At 30.3% G+C, this 16,128-nt stretch overlaps 1 long non-coding RNA gene across 1 annotated transcript; it reads left to right on the top strand.

Annotated features, from left to right (window-relative positions):
- Window positions 1-2,129: 2,129 nt before the first annotated feature.
- Window positions 2,130-15,388, top strand: LOC143081821 (uncharacterized). The gene is made up of 4 exons (XR_012980106.1): window positions 2,130-2,243; window positions 2,600-2,678; window positions 3,241-3,319; window positions 13,623-15,388. It is a non-coding gene; the product is annotated as an uncharacterized LOC143081821 (long non-coding RNA).
- The last annotated feature ends 740 nt before the right edge of the window (window positions 15,389-16,128 follow it).

Genomic DNA, 16,128 nt, shown 5'->3' with positions numbered 1-16,128 from the left:
ATATGTTGAGTTTCCAAGTAAATTGTCAATACCTTAAAACAGACTTATTCTGAAGGGATTAAGTTAAACACTCGGTTATCAGGCCGCTAGAACGTTTCATATGTTGGTATTACTATTGATTCATTCATAGACTATTCATAACCTTTGACAACATGCCGCCAAATAAAATAATGAACACTGGTTTATAAAAAGTATTCTCTTGTAAGGTATTCATGCATTGAGAAAGAACAAATTGTTTACAAAATAACTAACTGTGTTGTTAATAGTATGAGAACAGAAGTGAAAATGAATAGTCATACTAAAAACTGGTAAATATTAAAACAAGTAAGACAATATATCACTTTAATAAGTAAACAGTAAATCACATCATTGTATTTCATATTGTATGGACAGCTCAAATTAACACGGAAGTACGAGGTATATATTTATATTTATTTATCCTCCAACAAATAAAATGAATAAAACATAAAACCAACAACAAAACTTACTTCATGCATAAATGTTGTAAATGTACAAACAAATGTAGCGGTAAATCGGCTGTTTGGAAAAGTCAAATATCAAATTGGTTTTAAAATTAAATCACATTATGATATATTATTTCAACATTGTTTGCAACAACAAAAACTACGATGAGCAACTAAATCTTCATTGGGTTTTGCCTTATATATACATAGGTATGTAGTAAAGTAATTTTTAAAATTTATTCTAGCATAGCGAGGGAGAATTCGACGAATAGTTTTACATTCAACATGAAATATACACAAGCCTTAAAACAGACTTTTTCTGAAGGGATAAAGTTAAACATTCTGTTATCAGGCCGTTATAGGCGTCATATGTTGATATTACTATTGATTCATTCATAGAGTTTTCGAATCGAAAAATTTTAAAAACCTTCTGTTTTGGGCAAAATACGGGTAATGTTCTTTTCATATATTTTATGATGGTATGATACTTAACCCCCACCGGGATGGATTACACCAAATATGCATACGATGAAGCCCCAATTCTTCAATCTTTTTTCCTGTAAGTATTGTTGTTTTTGTTTTTTTTTCTTCAATGATTAGAGGTATATGGAGGTCTAACCCCGCCTCGTGTTTACAAATGTCTTAAGTCTGAAGCATCTGACCTTTGTCAGTGTTGTTTGTCTTTTTAAATATCAGTGCATTTAATTTTTTTTTAGTTTAGTGTGACATCCATATTCATTAAACTTGTACACGTTTTTTTTTTTTTGTTGTTGTTGATGAGTCAGCTGAAGCCCAGTGTGGTTTTTTTTAAGCTGTGTTGAAGACCCCTTGGTTTCATTTTGGCTATGATCTGCTCTTAAGTTGGGTTTTTGTCCCTTAAACACATTCCCAACATCTATTCTAAATCTAATTTTATAGAATAGTATCAATAAAAAGGGAACATTTTCTAAACACACCACTATTACAAAAAAACGCGTAATTATGTCTTCTCAACTCTCATTACTGCATAAACATAAAAACTGAAAAACGTGTTCGTGATCGTAATTATCATTATTTGATATACATCATGCATGTTGATGGTACGATCTACACTGATATGAACATCGGTTAACATTATATCGCGTCACAATTTACAATTTAATCAATATGCATATCAATTAATTAAAAAGCAGCGGGTACGCAGTTATGTTTCAGTTGCTTTGAAATTATATTTTTTATTAAAATTTTATTCATTTGTTCTAAATTTCAAACATATATCATAAAATAGTTATCAAAGGTACCAGGCTTATAATTTAAAAAGCAGAATGCGCATTTCGATTACACAATACTCATCAGTGACGCACAGATCCGCATAGTTTTAAAGCCAAACAAGTATAAAGTTGAAGAGCGTTGAGGTGTAATACCACCAAATCATGGTACGTCACATCCGGTTGGATACGAAAGTAGGCCTAAAAAAATATTCCCTTGAATTTGACAGTTGAAGAAAATTAACCCTGCATTTCAATGCACTTAAATTTTTCTGAGTCGTAAATATATATGTTGGGTGTCTGAAAGCATCATTCTTTTTTTATCTGATGTTCTTATAAAATATTTTGAAACGTTAAGGTAACATAGTTACCAAAGCAGGTAACCAGTAAATAACAGTGTAAAAATTGGGTTGTCTACCCTCAGCGGTGGTTACTTTCTTATATGCAATGAAATGTAGTGTGAAATTTTCACTGTATCACTGGAAAGGATTGAACTTTACACATGCAAAGTATTTCTTTGGTTGAAATAAAGGTAAATACTGTGCGATTTTTTTTAAAGTGCCAATTTAACAAAGACTAATAGGGAAAAATCAATGGTGGTATTACACCTATTTAGGGAAACTAAATGTGCACTCGTGACCCTATTGTACTTTCATTTTTAAAAGTTATTAATAAACCAGTTCATACATTGTAAACATGGACTATTCAGAATGGATTTAGACACAGAAAGTACGTTTGAGGTAAAATTGCATTGAAATGGGGGTTTACGGGTGTTTTCTTAGTCAAATGGGTGGACAGACGAAGCTGTATTTAGATTACTGTGTTAAATTTTAAATTACCCTTACAGTTTTTGTTTTGTTTATACAACATGTGAATTTTTTATTTCAGTGTTAACCATGTTCTGAAGAGCATTCTGTTGAAAAATCTTATATGTGAATTGGTCTGCAGATGACACTTCAGTATTAAAGTATGTATCAACTATCATCATTTTTTTTTGTTTTGGCCGCAAAAGTTTACAATTTGCCATTGTGCCGTCTACATTTTGCACAGACAATAACTCATCTAAACACTTATTTGTCCTGGATTTATACACATCAGAATCCAGTCTCACATACTTAAACTTTATAATTCTTACCAATTATTTTTTGTACCAGCATTCAAAGGAACATAACCCTTTTTAAAAACATTTTGAGGTATTTTTTTATTACTCTTTCTCCCCATTTTCTAATGTAAAGTACAAGAAAGTGGACTTTTTGTGTAAATCTATTAGAAATATAGTGTTATGAGTAAATAAAAAGACTTTGATACCAGTAGCAATAAATGATTGACTGAAAGGGAACCGTTATTTCTCACACTAGGAGAACAGACCAAAAACTCAAGTTACACATAAGGGCTTATAGAAACTTCCGTGTAGACTGTTAACATTTATAGAGACAGTTCTTTCAGCTATAAAACACGTTAATTGTTGATTTAACATTACATTTATTTCATTTTTGTGGGAAAATAATCACATTTGTTTTATTTTTTAGACAAAAGATATCAAGTTTTGATGAAAAATGAAGGAAGGAGAAAATGGACCAAAACAGACCTTCAAATGAACTCTAAAAGGTGCAATAAAATTGTTTATCATCTTAAAGTTTTCTTTTGTATTCTATTTAATTGTTTGAATGCATATATCATGAGTTTATGATCAGATATTAGTCAACACTGCATTTTATAATGATACACTGAAATTAGGATTTTTCGAAGAAATTGGACTGAAATTGCCGTAGGATATAGCCTTACATTATAGTGATTTTCTCTGAAACTATAGTTCTGACTGAGACAAAACTTGACAGTTATGCTTGAAATAACTTGCAATTGGAGGGGAAAAAATTGCATTAAGTTTATTTGACATTTAGGTGTTCTTTAGGTGTAATACCACCAAATCATGGTACGTCACATCCGGTTGCATACGAAAGTAGGCCTAAAACAATATTCCCTTGAATTTGACAGTTGAAGAAAATTAACCCTGCATTTCAATGCACTTAAATTTTTCTGAGTCGTAAATATGTATGTTGGGTGTCTGAAAGCATCATTTTTTTTTTTTTATTTGATGGTCTTATAAAATATTTTGGAACGTTAAGGTTGCATAGTTACCAAAGCAGGTAACCAGTAAATAACAGTGTAAAAATTGGGTTGCCTACCCTCGGCGGTGGTTACTTTCTTATATGCAATAAAATGTAGTGTGAAATTTTCACTGTATCACTGGAAAGTATTGAACTTTACACATGCAAAGTATTTCTTTGGTTGAAATAAAGGTAAATACTGTACGATTTTTTTAAAAGTGCCAACTTAACAAAGACTAATAGGGAAAAATCAATGGTGGTATTACACCTTGAGAACCTAAAATTCAAAACAATGTGCCGAATATGGCTAAGGTAATCTATGACTGAGATAAGAGAATCCTTAGAATTTTGAAAAAATAATAATTTTGTAAATAGGATATTTATAAAAATGACCATATAATTGATATTCATGTGAACACTGAAGTGCTGACAACTGGGCTGGCGAAACGTCCACAAGCAGTGTCATCGATCCAGTGGTGTAAATAGTTATTAAAGGTACATTGGTGTACCAGGCTTATAATTCAATACACAGACGCGCGTTTCGTTTACACAAAGAAACGTCTTTAAATAGTATAAAAAACTAACATTTTTTACTAAATTCAATGCTCATTAATACTTATTTATCAGAAATGTTTCAGTTTTTTTAAAGAATTTGAAAGCAAGAATTTAACTATTGCCAGTTTACCATATTTGCATGTTATCTGATATAAAATGCCTAGAACCTGTTTAAAACTATTCTGATAACAAATTGAAAGCATTTCAGAATACTGTAAATGTAATGTTTAGCAGTCAATCATTTCCACATTCAAAATTATCTAAAGTATCCAATCATGTTTGTCTTCGGTCCACATTTTACTTATGCCTATTTGTCAATGAAAATTCACAATTTCTGCCTCAAATGGTCAGTCCAGAATTTTTGTCACACCAGTGTCATCTCTAACCATATATCTGACATAATGGAGCTAGATTATGAACTAGAAGTGTTAAAACATAGCCATATTTGCAATAGTTGTATGTATGCAAATACCTATCTGATGTACAAATTCACTTAAAATGTTATTGAAATAACTGCTTCCATCTAATTTGTATATATCTTCCAAAAACAGTTATTGTTTTATATGTAAACACCTTTAAAATATTAAAATCATAGAATTTACAAGTTAGATTTTTTGTTTTTTTTACAAGGGGATAGGCAATTTTCTCAAATGTCCTAAATTATTCGGCTGTTTCTAGCAATATTGAATATTTTGAACATATTCAGGATAGAACACACTATTGTTAATTTTGAGTTATTTAAACGCCGCGATGACAATAAAATGCAGATTTCGGTGTTAAACATGTTAAATACGGCTTATTTTTTGGTTATCAACAGGACAAAAACACCCTACCAATAATATCCAGGAAGGATATATAAATTACAATGACTGCGAAGAGTAAATTTTACTTACAAATATGCATATATTATGATTAATTCTGCATTCAGGGTTTTTAGTATACTATTCATACTGTGAACTATGAATTTATGCCGAGTCATCCTAGTTAAGGCCAATGATTTTCTCAATCACCATGAAATATTTATAAAACTTCATATTTGTGTTAATTTCATTAAAATCTGTGAGATAAACCAAATATGGCTAAATTCTGTATGTTCTCTTTTTTTCATCCAAAAAAAGTTGCATTTCTGTAAATATTGTCAATGCAATTTCCAATAGAAACTATCTTACGGCTAAAACTAGTACCTTTTACTATAGAATTTTGAAAAAAAGCATATCCGAGATTGGGAAGTTTATATGCACTACTATATTTTTGAAAGGTCAAAATATAGGGCTGTGCGGCATATTTTCAACATTTATATGCCCCGAACTTCTAAGAATTTAAACTAACTCTTAATATCTTAACTATTTCTACCTTAACTGTAGGATTACTACATATTTCAATATAAAGAATATGCATATGGATATTCAGTGGTAACATTCCCAAGTTATGTCTCTATGACCTGGAACTTAGAAATCCTAACTGGGAACCAGTATGTGAAAATTAATTATCTATGAATATTCTATATCTGGTTTGAGAAACAGCTGTATTTACAAAGTGCATCAATGCATAAAATATTTCCAAAAAAGGGAAAAAACTCTTTATTAATTTCCGATTGGATTTGCTGAATTCATTCATCTACCATGCGAGAAATCGAATATTTCAAACCCATACATGTCGGGTTGTTGTCTCTTTGGCACATTCCCCGTTTCCATTCTCAATTTTATGGAAGTATGAGAACCACTAGACAGCTGTACTGCCAAATTGGTTCTTAGATATATCCAAATACATCTAAGATGATTGAATTGAAATCTTAGTTCTTAATTATTGCTATTTTAGAAAAATAAAATAGTAAAAAAGTGCCTTTTATTTGGCGTGTTTCAGCTTTTTATTTTGCAATTCGATAAAAGACCTCCGTTTATAATTTTCCTGGGAGCTTTCTTATTTTGCTTTTATTCTATAAATATATGTCAACTTTAGCTAGTTTAAAACTAAAGGTTTCCGGAATACCATATCAATCCGTCAAATATTGTAAATAAAGTGAAAAATGATATAAACGGCTTTTAGCTAAGACAATCGAAAAACCTTTTAATACAACAGTAAACGAATAAGTCCTTGTAAACTATTGACATCATAAATATTGATATCGTTCTAGTATTGCAGTCAAGAATGACAATTAAAATGTAAAGTATATGTTTATATTGATGCATTTACAAAACAAATTCTGGTTTTTACGTCACTGTGCATTTTGTAATTACTTTCCAAATATTTCAATCTATGCAATGACGCTTAATGATGCAATTTTGATGGGAACTTGCAGATGGCGTATGCCATGATAATGCATTTTTTTCACTCATAAATGCATTGTTATTGAATTCTATATGTTTGGTTGAATTAAACGTAGGTATTAAATTTGCCATACCAAAAAACAGAAAACTTTGTATTTGAAATTAATATAATTTTGGCTGCTAACGATGTTTTGTTAACAACACCGTGTGGAAATTCTCGATATATCTATACTAAGCACAGACTCAGAAATATACATAATAATGGATGTTACAATATACCTACCACGTAAATCCACACGTATTTGTACCTATTTGCAAACGCATTGCCGATTTTATTGTATTAGAAATGGTAATAAAGCAAAAGACAAAAGAACTTTTATTCTTATTCCGGTGTATAATAAACAGAATTAATATGTGTTTATTTCCTAAATATAGTAACAGAGCTATATTTTGTGTATTGTCAATTTCATCATGGAACACTTTCTCCAAAATCAGGGGTTCAATAAGGGATGAAAATTATCTTGATATTTATGTTACGATTTTAAAAGCTATCAATATACTAATTTAAGTTGCAGTATAAAAACAATATAAATTTGTTTGTAACCATCGAAGTTCGTATAATATTGTATTAAAATGGAATTATGAGGTAGGTTTTGTTTTATTTTCTATTCTATTGCATTATTCGCATATTAACTGATTTCAGCGAGTCAACATGGCAGCTCCATCGTTACGAAATGTCAATTTTGGTTTTGACGGTAGATTACGAGAAAACATGTAAATTAAAAATCGCAAATATTGGGTTTGAGAATTAAACATATTTTTTTCTAGCGGTTATTAACGAAATAATCAATACATTCTAAAGATTTATGACAATATTTTTTTTTAGCTTTATCGAACCAGGAGTAAAAAAGAACAGCTACACATACGGTATACCTATCCTCGCTTCAGTATTTGAATGAACTTATTTTTCTTATTAGAATCGAAATAATTCATGTGTGATGAAACTTCAGAAACAAATCACTGTTCCATTTTAAGGGTTTTTTTCTAAAATTGGTTCGATAACAATTAGGTTTTACGTTTAGAGTAAATATATAGGTCACATTATCACTGGTTGGATATACACATTTGGCCTGAGATGTAATAATAGTGACATTTGTTTATTTCGTAATGTATGCACCTGTAAGCAACCACCCTAATTTAACACTACACTTTACTCGGACATGTAAATGTATCAAATTAGCTGAAATATTTTAGCTTCATAAATACTAGTACCCTAATCAACTAAAGCATTTATCAAAATGAAGAATTCCACCCTTTGATTACTGATTTAGTTGATTAGGATATTTATTAATTTGTAATATATCAAATGTATTTCAATGTTTCCAAATACTGTGAATCAAAACACACAATAAGTAAATTATCATGTCATCAAAACACGTGATTTCAGAACCCAAGAAAATGCATAACGTGACGGTACCCAAATTGCACCTATTTTGACATTTTTTTTTACCTACGTTTTCTTATGATAAAGACAAAAAATTCCATTGTGTGTTTATTTTGTAGTCATATCCTTCTTTATTATATAGGTACACCAACTTGATTATTAATCCATATGGAATCATATAAAAAGTGGTCTAAACTGACTTCAAAACCATCAAAGTTTCTGAAATGAGGAGTACCCAAATTGCATCCATGCTTAAATTCGCATCGTCAAATGTCTAATAACAGAGCTTTTGTTTAATTTCTTCAAATATTTTGAACAATTGGATATTAGTCCATGCTTACTCTTCATTTAAAAAAATGGATACTTGTAACATATTGTATTTGATCATTTTAAAAAAATGACGTCGAATGGCGACGTTTCAGTACATTTTGCTTTTCAAGTAAACACTTCCTCCTTAGATAAATACTGTGAAAGTAGTGTTGTCAAATGGTACACTTTTGCCTAACCGGTTACTCGGATAATCGTTCGACCGATTAACTGGTTAACCGGTATAGTTTTAATTAGGGTTGAAAGCCTTATCATTAGTACCCTGCACATAGATTTAAAATGTGGTATGAGTGTCAATTTGATAACCTTTCATCCAAGTCATAAACTTACGCTTTTTTTAATAGAATTGAATATCGTCCTTTGGCATTATAAGGCTTGTTTTTGAGGATTCCTGGCGAAGTTTGACTTTTAATAATCAAAAACACCGTATCAACTATTATAGCGTCTGTACCAACTTCAGATTGAAAAAATTAAAAAAAAAATCTTGATCTCGTAGAAATGAATATGTCTGAAACCGATTATTCTTTCCTTTTCTCTTGTTGTCTCCGAAAATAGTGTGGAGTGTTTCAATTTGAAATGATTAATTATAAAAAAGAAGATGTTGTATGATTGACAATGAGACAATTCTTCACAAGAGACCAAAATGACACAGAAATTAACAAATATAGGTCACCGTACGACCTTTTCTTTGCTTTATTTGATTGTTTCTTTAAGCATGTTACTCGTACTATCACGTATACATTGAGTACATTCACATTGGTTTGCATTTCACAATTTTTTAGTTAGCATTTTGTTTAAAGTAAGACTAAGACTTGCACGACGGAGGTTGCTCATTTAGATATAGGTCTACTCAAAATTAGATAAAAAACGAACTAATGAAGTAAATTGTAAAATTTAATCGCATTACTGATTTAAAGTTACTGTTAAAAAACATGTATACTAATTATGTTTTTTTTAAGATCCTGCCCAAGGTGAGAGACAAGTTCTAATTAATTTTATGTTTTTAGGATTAACAATAGCAATCAATATACTGGACAATTGATCTGTCTAATAAGTTACCACGACGACAAATTCATTTGTAAATAAAACCTAACTTTTTAATGATTTCATAAAAAAATGATATCAAATCTACCAATATTAAAAAAGTTCGGTTAACCGGTTAGAGAGTTTGGTATTCGGTATTCGGTCGTTCGACCGGTTAACCGGTTTACCGGTTAATCGTTGACAACACTACGTGAAAGTATTGTGCATATCTAAATTTTTTTACCTCTGGTGAGAAATATGCATAGTATCAAATCATAAAAAATAAGTCTCTAGGAAATAGGTACAATTTGGGTACTGCTACGTTAAATACAGAATGATATTATTCGTAAAAATTAATGATGTGCAACTTGAACTTCAATAAGTAACAGAGAAAAAACACCTATATCTACGAGACATTAAAACGAAGAATTAATACATTTTGTATGTTTGCATATGTACAAGTATCGTCTAAAACAGTATTTAATAAACATCAGATTCCACAATCGAATGTCATACAATACAATATATAGCGCCTCTTGACAAATTTTCAATACCTAAAACGTTCGACGAGCCTCGGGTTTAAAAATTAAAAATCGAACATTCTCTACTGGGTGAATATATCGTATCACACTTGATACAGTTAAAATTTTATCTACGAATAAAATTGAAACGATCGAAATAAAACAATTGATCAAATGAAATCGTAAAGTTCAAATTAAGTTGAATTCTTTTGTTACCCTAAGATTCATTTATTTACAGTTTATATACAAGACTAGATCACATGCACATGTTTGTAAAATAAAATCCTATATACGTTTTAACATATATTAATGATTAATTATTACTATTGTATACATATTTGTTCATAGGCACTCTTAAATATTGTTTATTTTAGATTGCTGTTTGCATTAAAAAAAACTAGTACGTTCATTAGTTAGCCATTGGTAATCAAACAACATTTTCTTACCTTACAGACATTTACTTTGCATCTAAATAGTATTTATGGCAAATTGTTATCAGATACCAGTATCTAGTCTAGTCAAACTTTGTAGTAGAACTGAAAACACATAAATAATTGAGAGGCTTTTATCCCCAAACTTTGGATGATTTTTGTTTCACTGGAATTCATACCACATATATTCATTGTTAATGAAGAAATAATTCATGGAAGCCATAGATTGTTGGAAATTTACACACGGTCCAGGCCATGTGTAAATTTCCATCAGTCTATGGCTTCCATGAATTATTTCGATTCTAATATGACATTAAAATACTGAAGCAAGGGTGTGTGTGTGGCTGATCTTTTTTACTCCCTGTTAGATTAAGCTCAAATATCTTATTAAATCGGTAGCTTGTATGTTGTTTTTTTTTTTGTGAATAACCACTGGAATACACGATTTAATTGTTCTAATTCTCAAACCCAACATTTTTCATTTTTAATTTAAATGATTTTCTCGTAAGCTTCCGTCAAATCCAAAGTTGAAATTTCGTAACTAAGGAGCCGCCATTTTGACTTGCTGAAATTAGTAAATATGCAAATAATGCAATAGAATAGAAAATAAAACAAAACCTACCTCAAAAATCAGTTTTATTACAATATCAGACGAATTTCGATGGTTCACGTAACAGAAAACTTTCAACTTTAGCGATTTCATTTGTTTGACGTCATGTTTTGAAATCGGACTTAAATGCGCCCAAAAAAATAATAGACTTTCGCGGAATTTTATTTCATTTGTATTTTGTTGATTTTTCCGAGCTCTTGTGCATTACTGCTTTTTATTATGCATCCGAATAAAATGAACAGTTATTTGTCTTTTTGTAATTGCACTTTTTAAATCTTAAAATCTTCTAAGGGTCTGCAAATAGGTTCCAGTACATGTAAATTACATGAAAAGTATATTGTAACAGCCATTATTATGTATATCTCTGAGTCTGCGATAAGGATAGATATATTGAGAATTTTATCACAGTGTTGTTAACAAAGCGAAAAAATCACGTCATATTAGAGTACTATTTAGGTAAATGACATTTAGAATATTGATGTGATCTATAAGTTTCACATTTTATAAATTCTAATATTGACATGTCATAAATGTGACCTACCGAATTAGACTATTTACCGGATTTGTTATCTCATAAGCAACACGACGGGTGCCACATGTAGAGCAGAATCTGCTTACCCTTCCGGGGCACCTGAGATCACCCCTAATGTTTGATGGGGTTCGTGTTGTTTATTCTTTAGTTTGCTAGGTTGTGTTATGTATTGTTTGTCTGTTTGTCCTTTTCATTTTTAGCCAGGGTGTTGTCAGTTTATTGTCGATTATGAGTTTGACTGTCCCTCTGTTATCTTTTGTCCCTCTTTTATTATGAAATTTGCTGAATAAATGTTCGAAATACAACTGGATATTCTATGTTGATTGTCTTTAAGATATTTCGAAGTACTGTTCTCAAAGGCACAATTTTATCCATAAGACTTACTATCAATAGATAACCAAAAATCAAACATTCTGCATTTGCACTTTTTAACTGCTTTTTTGTATTTATTTTAACTATAAACACACAAAACAAAGAAATCTAATAAAAAGACTAAAACACTAGAGAAACTATTCGACGTTGTGTCGTTTGTTTTCTCCTATATTTGAGTGTGAATTCACATTACTATAAGACGTGTCACGGTACTTTTCTATCCCATATTCATGTATTTGGTTTTGATGTTATATTGGTTATTCTCATTGGATTTTGTCTAATGCTTAGTCCGTTGCTGTGTGTGTTACATTTTAATGTTGTGTCGTTGTTCTCCTCTAATATTTAATGCGTTTCCCTCAGTTTTAGTTTGTTACCCCGATTTTGTTTTTTGTCCATAGATTTATGAGTTTTGAACAGCGGTATACTACTGTTGCCTTTATGTTAACCCTTACAAAAGAACATGATAATCGAATTAAGATAAGATAAGTTGTGTCTATGGAAGTTGAAACTTTAGTATTTGAATACCTTTTCTTAATTCTAAAGATATCAACGGAAAATCTATGTATGTTAAGGTAATTAGGGTTGTGTCCTCAATCTTGAATTTTGAATAACTAGAAAGAAATCGATCTAAATCTTGACTAAAATGTGCAAATTATTAGAGTAGTAGGTAAGAAATGAGTAGAAGTTTCATTTTGACATAGAAAACAACATGTTAAATCATATGTATGGTTGTATTTGACGATAAACAGATTACTTTTGTTTGATTTATTGTTTTTTGCAACACAAGGGGAGACAACTCAAAATGTTAGGACATATAATCCAGACTTTTACAATAGAATGTTTTAGGAGTTTACCTATTTTATTATGTAGCAAGAGTCCCGTGACACTTTTTTTTTCTTATCTTAAGATTCTAGTGTAGTTTTATTTTTTAAGGCTGAAAGAAATGGGTTTTCCATGCAATATATATACAAAATCTGATCATTTTGCATGTGCAGTGTGAAAATAAGCCCTGTGACTCATTCTTTTTAAAATCTCTTTCGGAAAAAAGCATGATATAAACTACATTTTGACAAATTATTAAAACATTCTACATGTTCTATGGACTTTAATTTAGACACCTTATTTACCTTAAACTCCATATCGGTGACCAACCTTATTGTTTTTGTCTTTTAAATACTAAAGCAACGGAATCGACTCAGTATAATTGTATATCACCAAAGATAGACTAAAAAGTAAAAGTAGTATTTATAAAGACAATTACAATAATACCATAATACTGTATTAAGATAATAAAATAAGTCAGTACCAAGAATCTATACTTCAGAACCATCGTGTATTTTTTTGTGAATTTGAAACGGAATATTTATCAACAGGTTCTTGATACCTTCCGATGGACTTTTTTTAGAAACAGGACGAGACATTATTTGACATACCCCTCGTTCATCAACTTTCTGCTCAGACACTTGTGACGTTTTACAAAGTTTTAGTAGGAGCTTTAAGCTCTTTATACCAAATAAGTTAGGAAATGTATTGATACCAGCATATTCGATAGGTCTAAACATTCACTGATAGTCGTATTCTCGATTTTGAAATACCGAAAGTGATTTCGAACGACATTTGATTCGCGTAAAGCAATAAACTATATATCTGATGACGCTATCAGTCTCGATCATTTGAAATTATTCGATTTCTAACATTTGTTATGTTCCTTCATTTTTTAGGAGAAATATGAAAGCTTAAGAGAGGAAACTAGCGGAACTGGAAACATTTGCGGAGAATCAGTTCATTAAAGACGAATTAAAGACCAGAAATACTGGATGTGAATTACTAGCATATGAATATTGGGTCTACTTTGATTTTAAATGTTATTCTTTATTTGGCCTTTAACTTTTGACCGCGAAATACTTGTCTGGTGTTTAAAATAACAAGTGATGCATCTTTTATGGTTTTTACTAAAAACATTCAGTTAAGTGAGGTATAAAATGTAAATGAGGTAAAGGTCAATAAAACACTGGCACTATTATATAAATATGAACATTCTAGATGTCAACTAAGTTTCAATCTCAATACATAAAGACATCGTGTTAACCGTATGTCAAATTGTGAGTTGGTCGGATGCTAAGATGTCGAAGTTCAATAATACCGATATATGATAATGACTACAATTAACATTTTTCGAATTGTAAACAAAAGATTTAGTTAAATTTCCAATCATGAAATCAGGAACTAAGGGAAAATGTAGTCTATAAATATAGGTCAATGCCCAAAATGGAATATTGTTTACGTCAAGTCCCATTATAACTCCCCCCTCCGAAATAAAAACGTAAGGAAGAATGCAAGTGTTTGTTTTTTATAATGATAAGAAAACAATTAATCAGTATTCCTGTTTGCCTATTGAATTGAAATATAGATCATACATGAATACCTCTGATGGTGTCATATTTTAAACTTGTCAACCAATATGTCTTTGGAACACAGATTTGGTATGATAATGTGAATACATGACTTTCCGAATACTTACGTACATGTATGTAAAGCTGTTTAAGTAATTAGTTTATTTCAATATAAAGAAGTGAACCAATGTAACAGATACTTTTCAGCATGCAATGTATACTATCAACATCAAAATTCGTAAATTGCAAATTCCTCAGAATGACAAAAGAAAACACAACAAAAATAAACAGCAAAAAAAAACAACTATGCTGCTATTTAAACAGTAGCATTAGCATAACAGCTTAAAACTAGACATGTTAACTTCTCTGAATGTATGTGGAGTACACGAAATCCAGTCCTGATGAAGCTTTGTTTATTTATAAAAAATATTAATAATTTTGTTTATTCTCATTGCTAGTTAATTTTGTAACCTCTCTCCTTGTTTTGTATATGTGTATATATTGTAAATAGTTATTTCTATTGTTATCTCTGTACTGGTTTCATACCTTGGCTTTATGAGAATAAAGATAAATGTGTAAGACAAGTTTTAATTTAAACTTTTACTTTCTACTAAAAAAAGTTGCGTGTCGATAACGTTTATATGCCCTATTTTGATTATGCTGTTTTTCATTGACTATTCCAAACTACGCAACAAAGACTCGTCAATAGTAGATAGAGCAAAGGGACTATATCATAAACAAAATTATACGATAATTCATATTTCTTCTAGTAGATGGATACTGGATTTGAGGTTATAATTTCAATAAAGATAATGACCTTGAATGGGTTAGTCAACCCACCCAACTAATGCCATTTAGTGACATGAGACCAGGACAACCTAATGATCCGACGACTGAGTTATGCATGGTGATGTGGAACGTCTTTGCTTTCCAATGGGGTGATTTTTTGTGTCACATTCCGCTTCCATATATATGTGAATTCATGCACCGTTAAACTAGTATGAAACCAGAAGATATTCTCAATCCGTTACTATGCATATGTTATGATGTAGCTGTATGTAATTTTTAAAAACAATGTTACGCAGCATGCATTTTTTTTTTTTTTGTCTTATTGCATATGATTTGTATTCAGAAGACTAATAATAAAAGTATCAATTGTTATTGACAGAAACACTTATGAAAGTTATTTTAGAATGTCCTTTGACATGCAATTAGTTTCCTTTTCTCCATTTTGTTTTATTTGTATCAGAAATAAAGAAAAGAACAACACTCATAATGATCTCTATACATTCATAGAGTTTCACTTTGTACGTTGTCAATGAGTTTTGCTACGAATTCTTGTACCATACAAAACATTACTTTTATCATATACAGATATAGGAAGATGCGGTATAAGTACTAATGAGACCAACTATATATCCAAGTCACAATTTTTACAAGTAAACCATTACAGGTCAATGCATGGTCTTCAATTGTATTTGGAGTATATATTAATTGTATCTTTTTTTTTTTGTATTCGATTTTCGCAAAATGTGTGTATCTTTAGTTTTTTTTTAATTTATTTTTATTTCATCTGAAAATACACCAAGCATTGTGATACATAAATATATAGATAATTCATAATACATGTATTGATATTAGGTTTTTTCAATAACAGTCTAAAATTAAAAAGTTAGATATGCTAATTGTTATAAATTTTCTACTCGATCATACACATCATTTATCACTCTGGATTAGAATACCTGAATATGCTGATAAGGTTAATGATGGCATAAGCCTTCTCCTCTAGCCACATGCATCACTGCCTATACAATGATTTTGAACATGAGAGGTA

Source organism: Mytilus galloprovincialis, chromosome 7 (assembly GCF_965363235.1).
Source record: "Mytilus galloprovincialis chromosome 7, xbMytGall1.hap1.1, whole genome shotgun sequence".
NCBI classification, from domain to species: Eukaryota; Metazoa; Mollusca; class Bivalvia; order Mytilida; family Mytilidae; genus Mytilus; species Mytilus galloprovincialis.
This window is presented reverse-complemented; position numbering and strand designations above follow the sequence as displayed.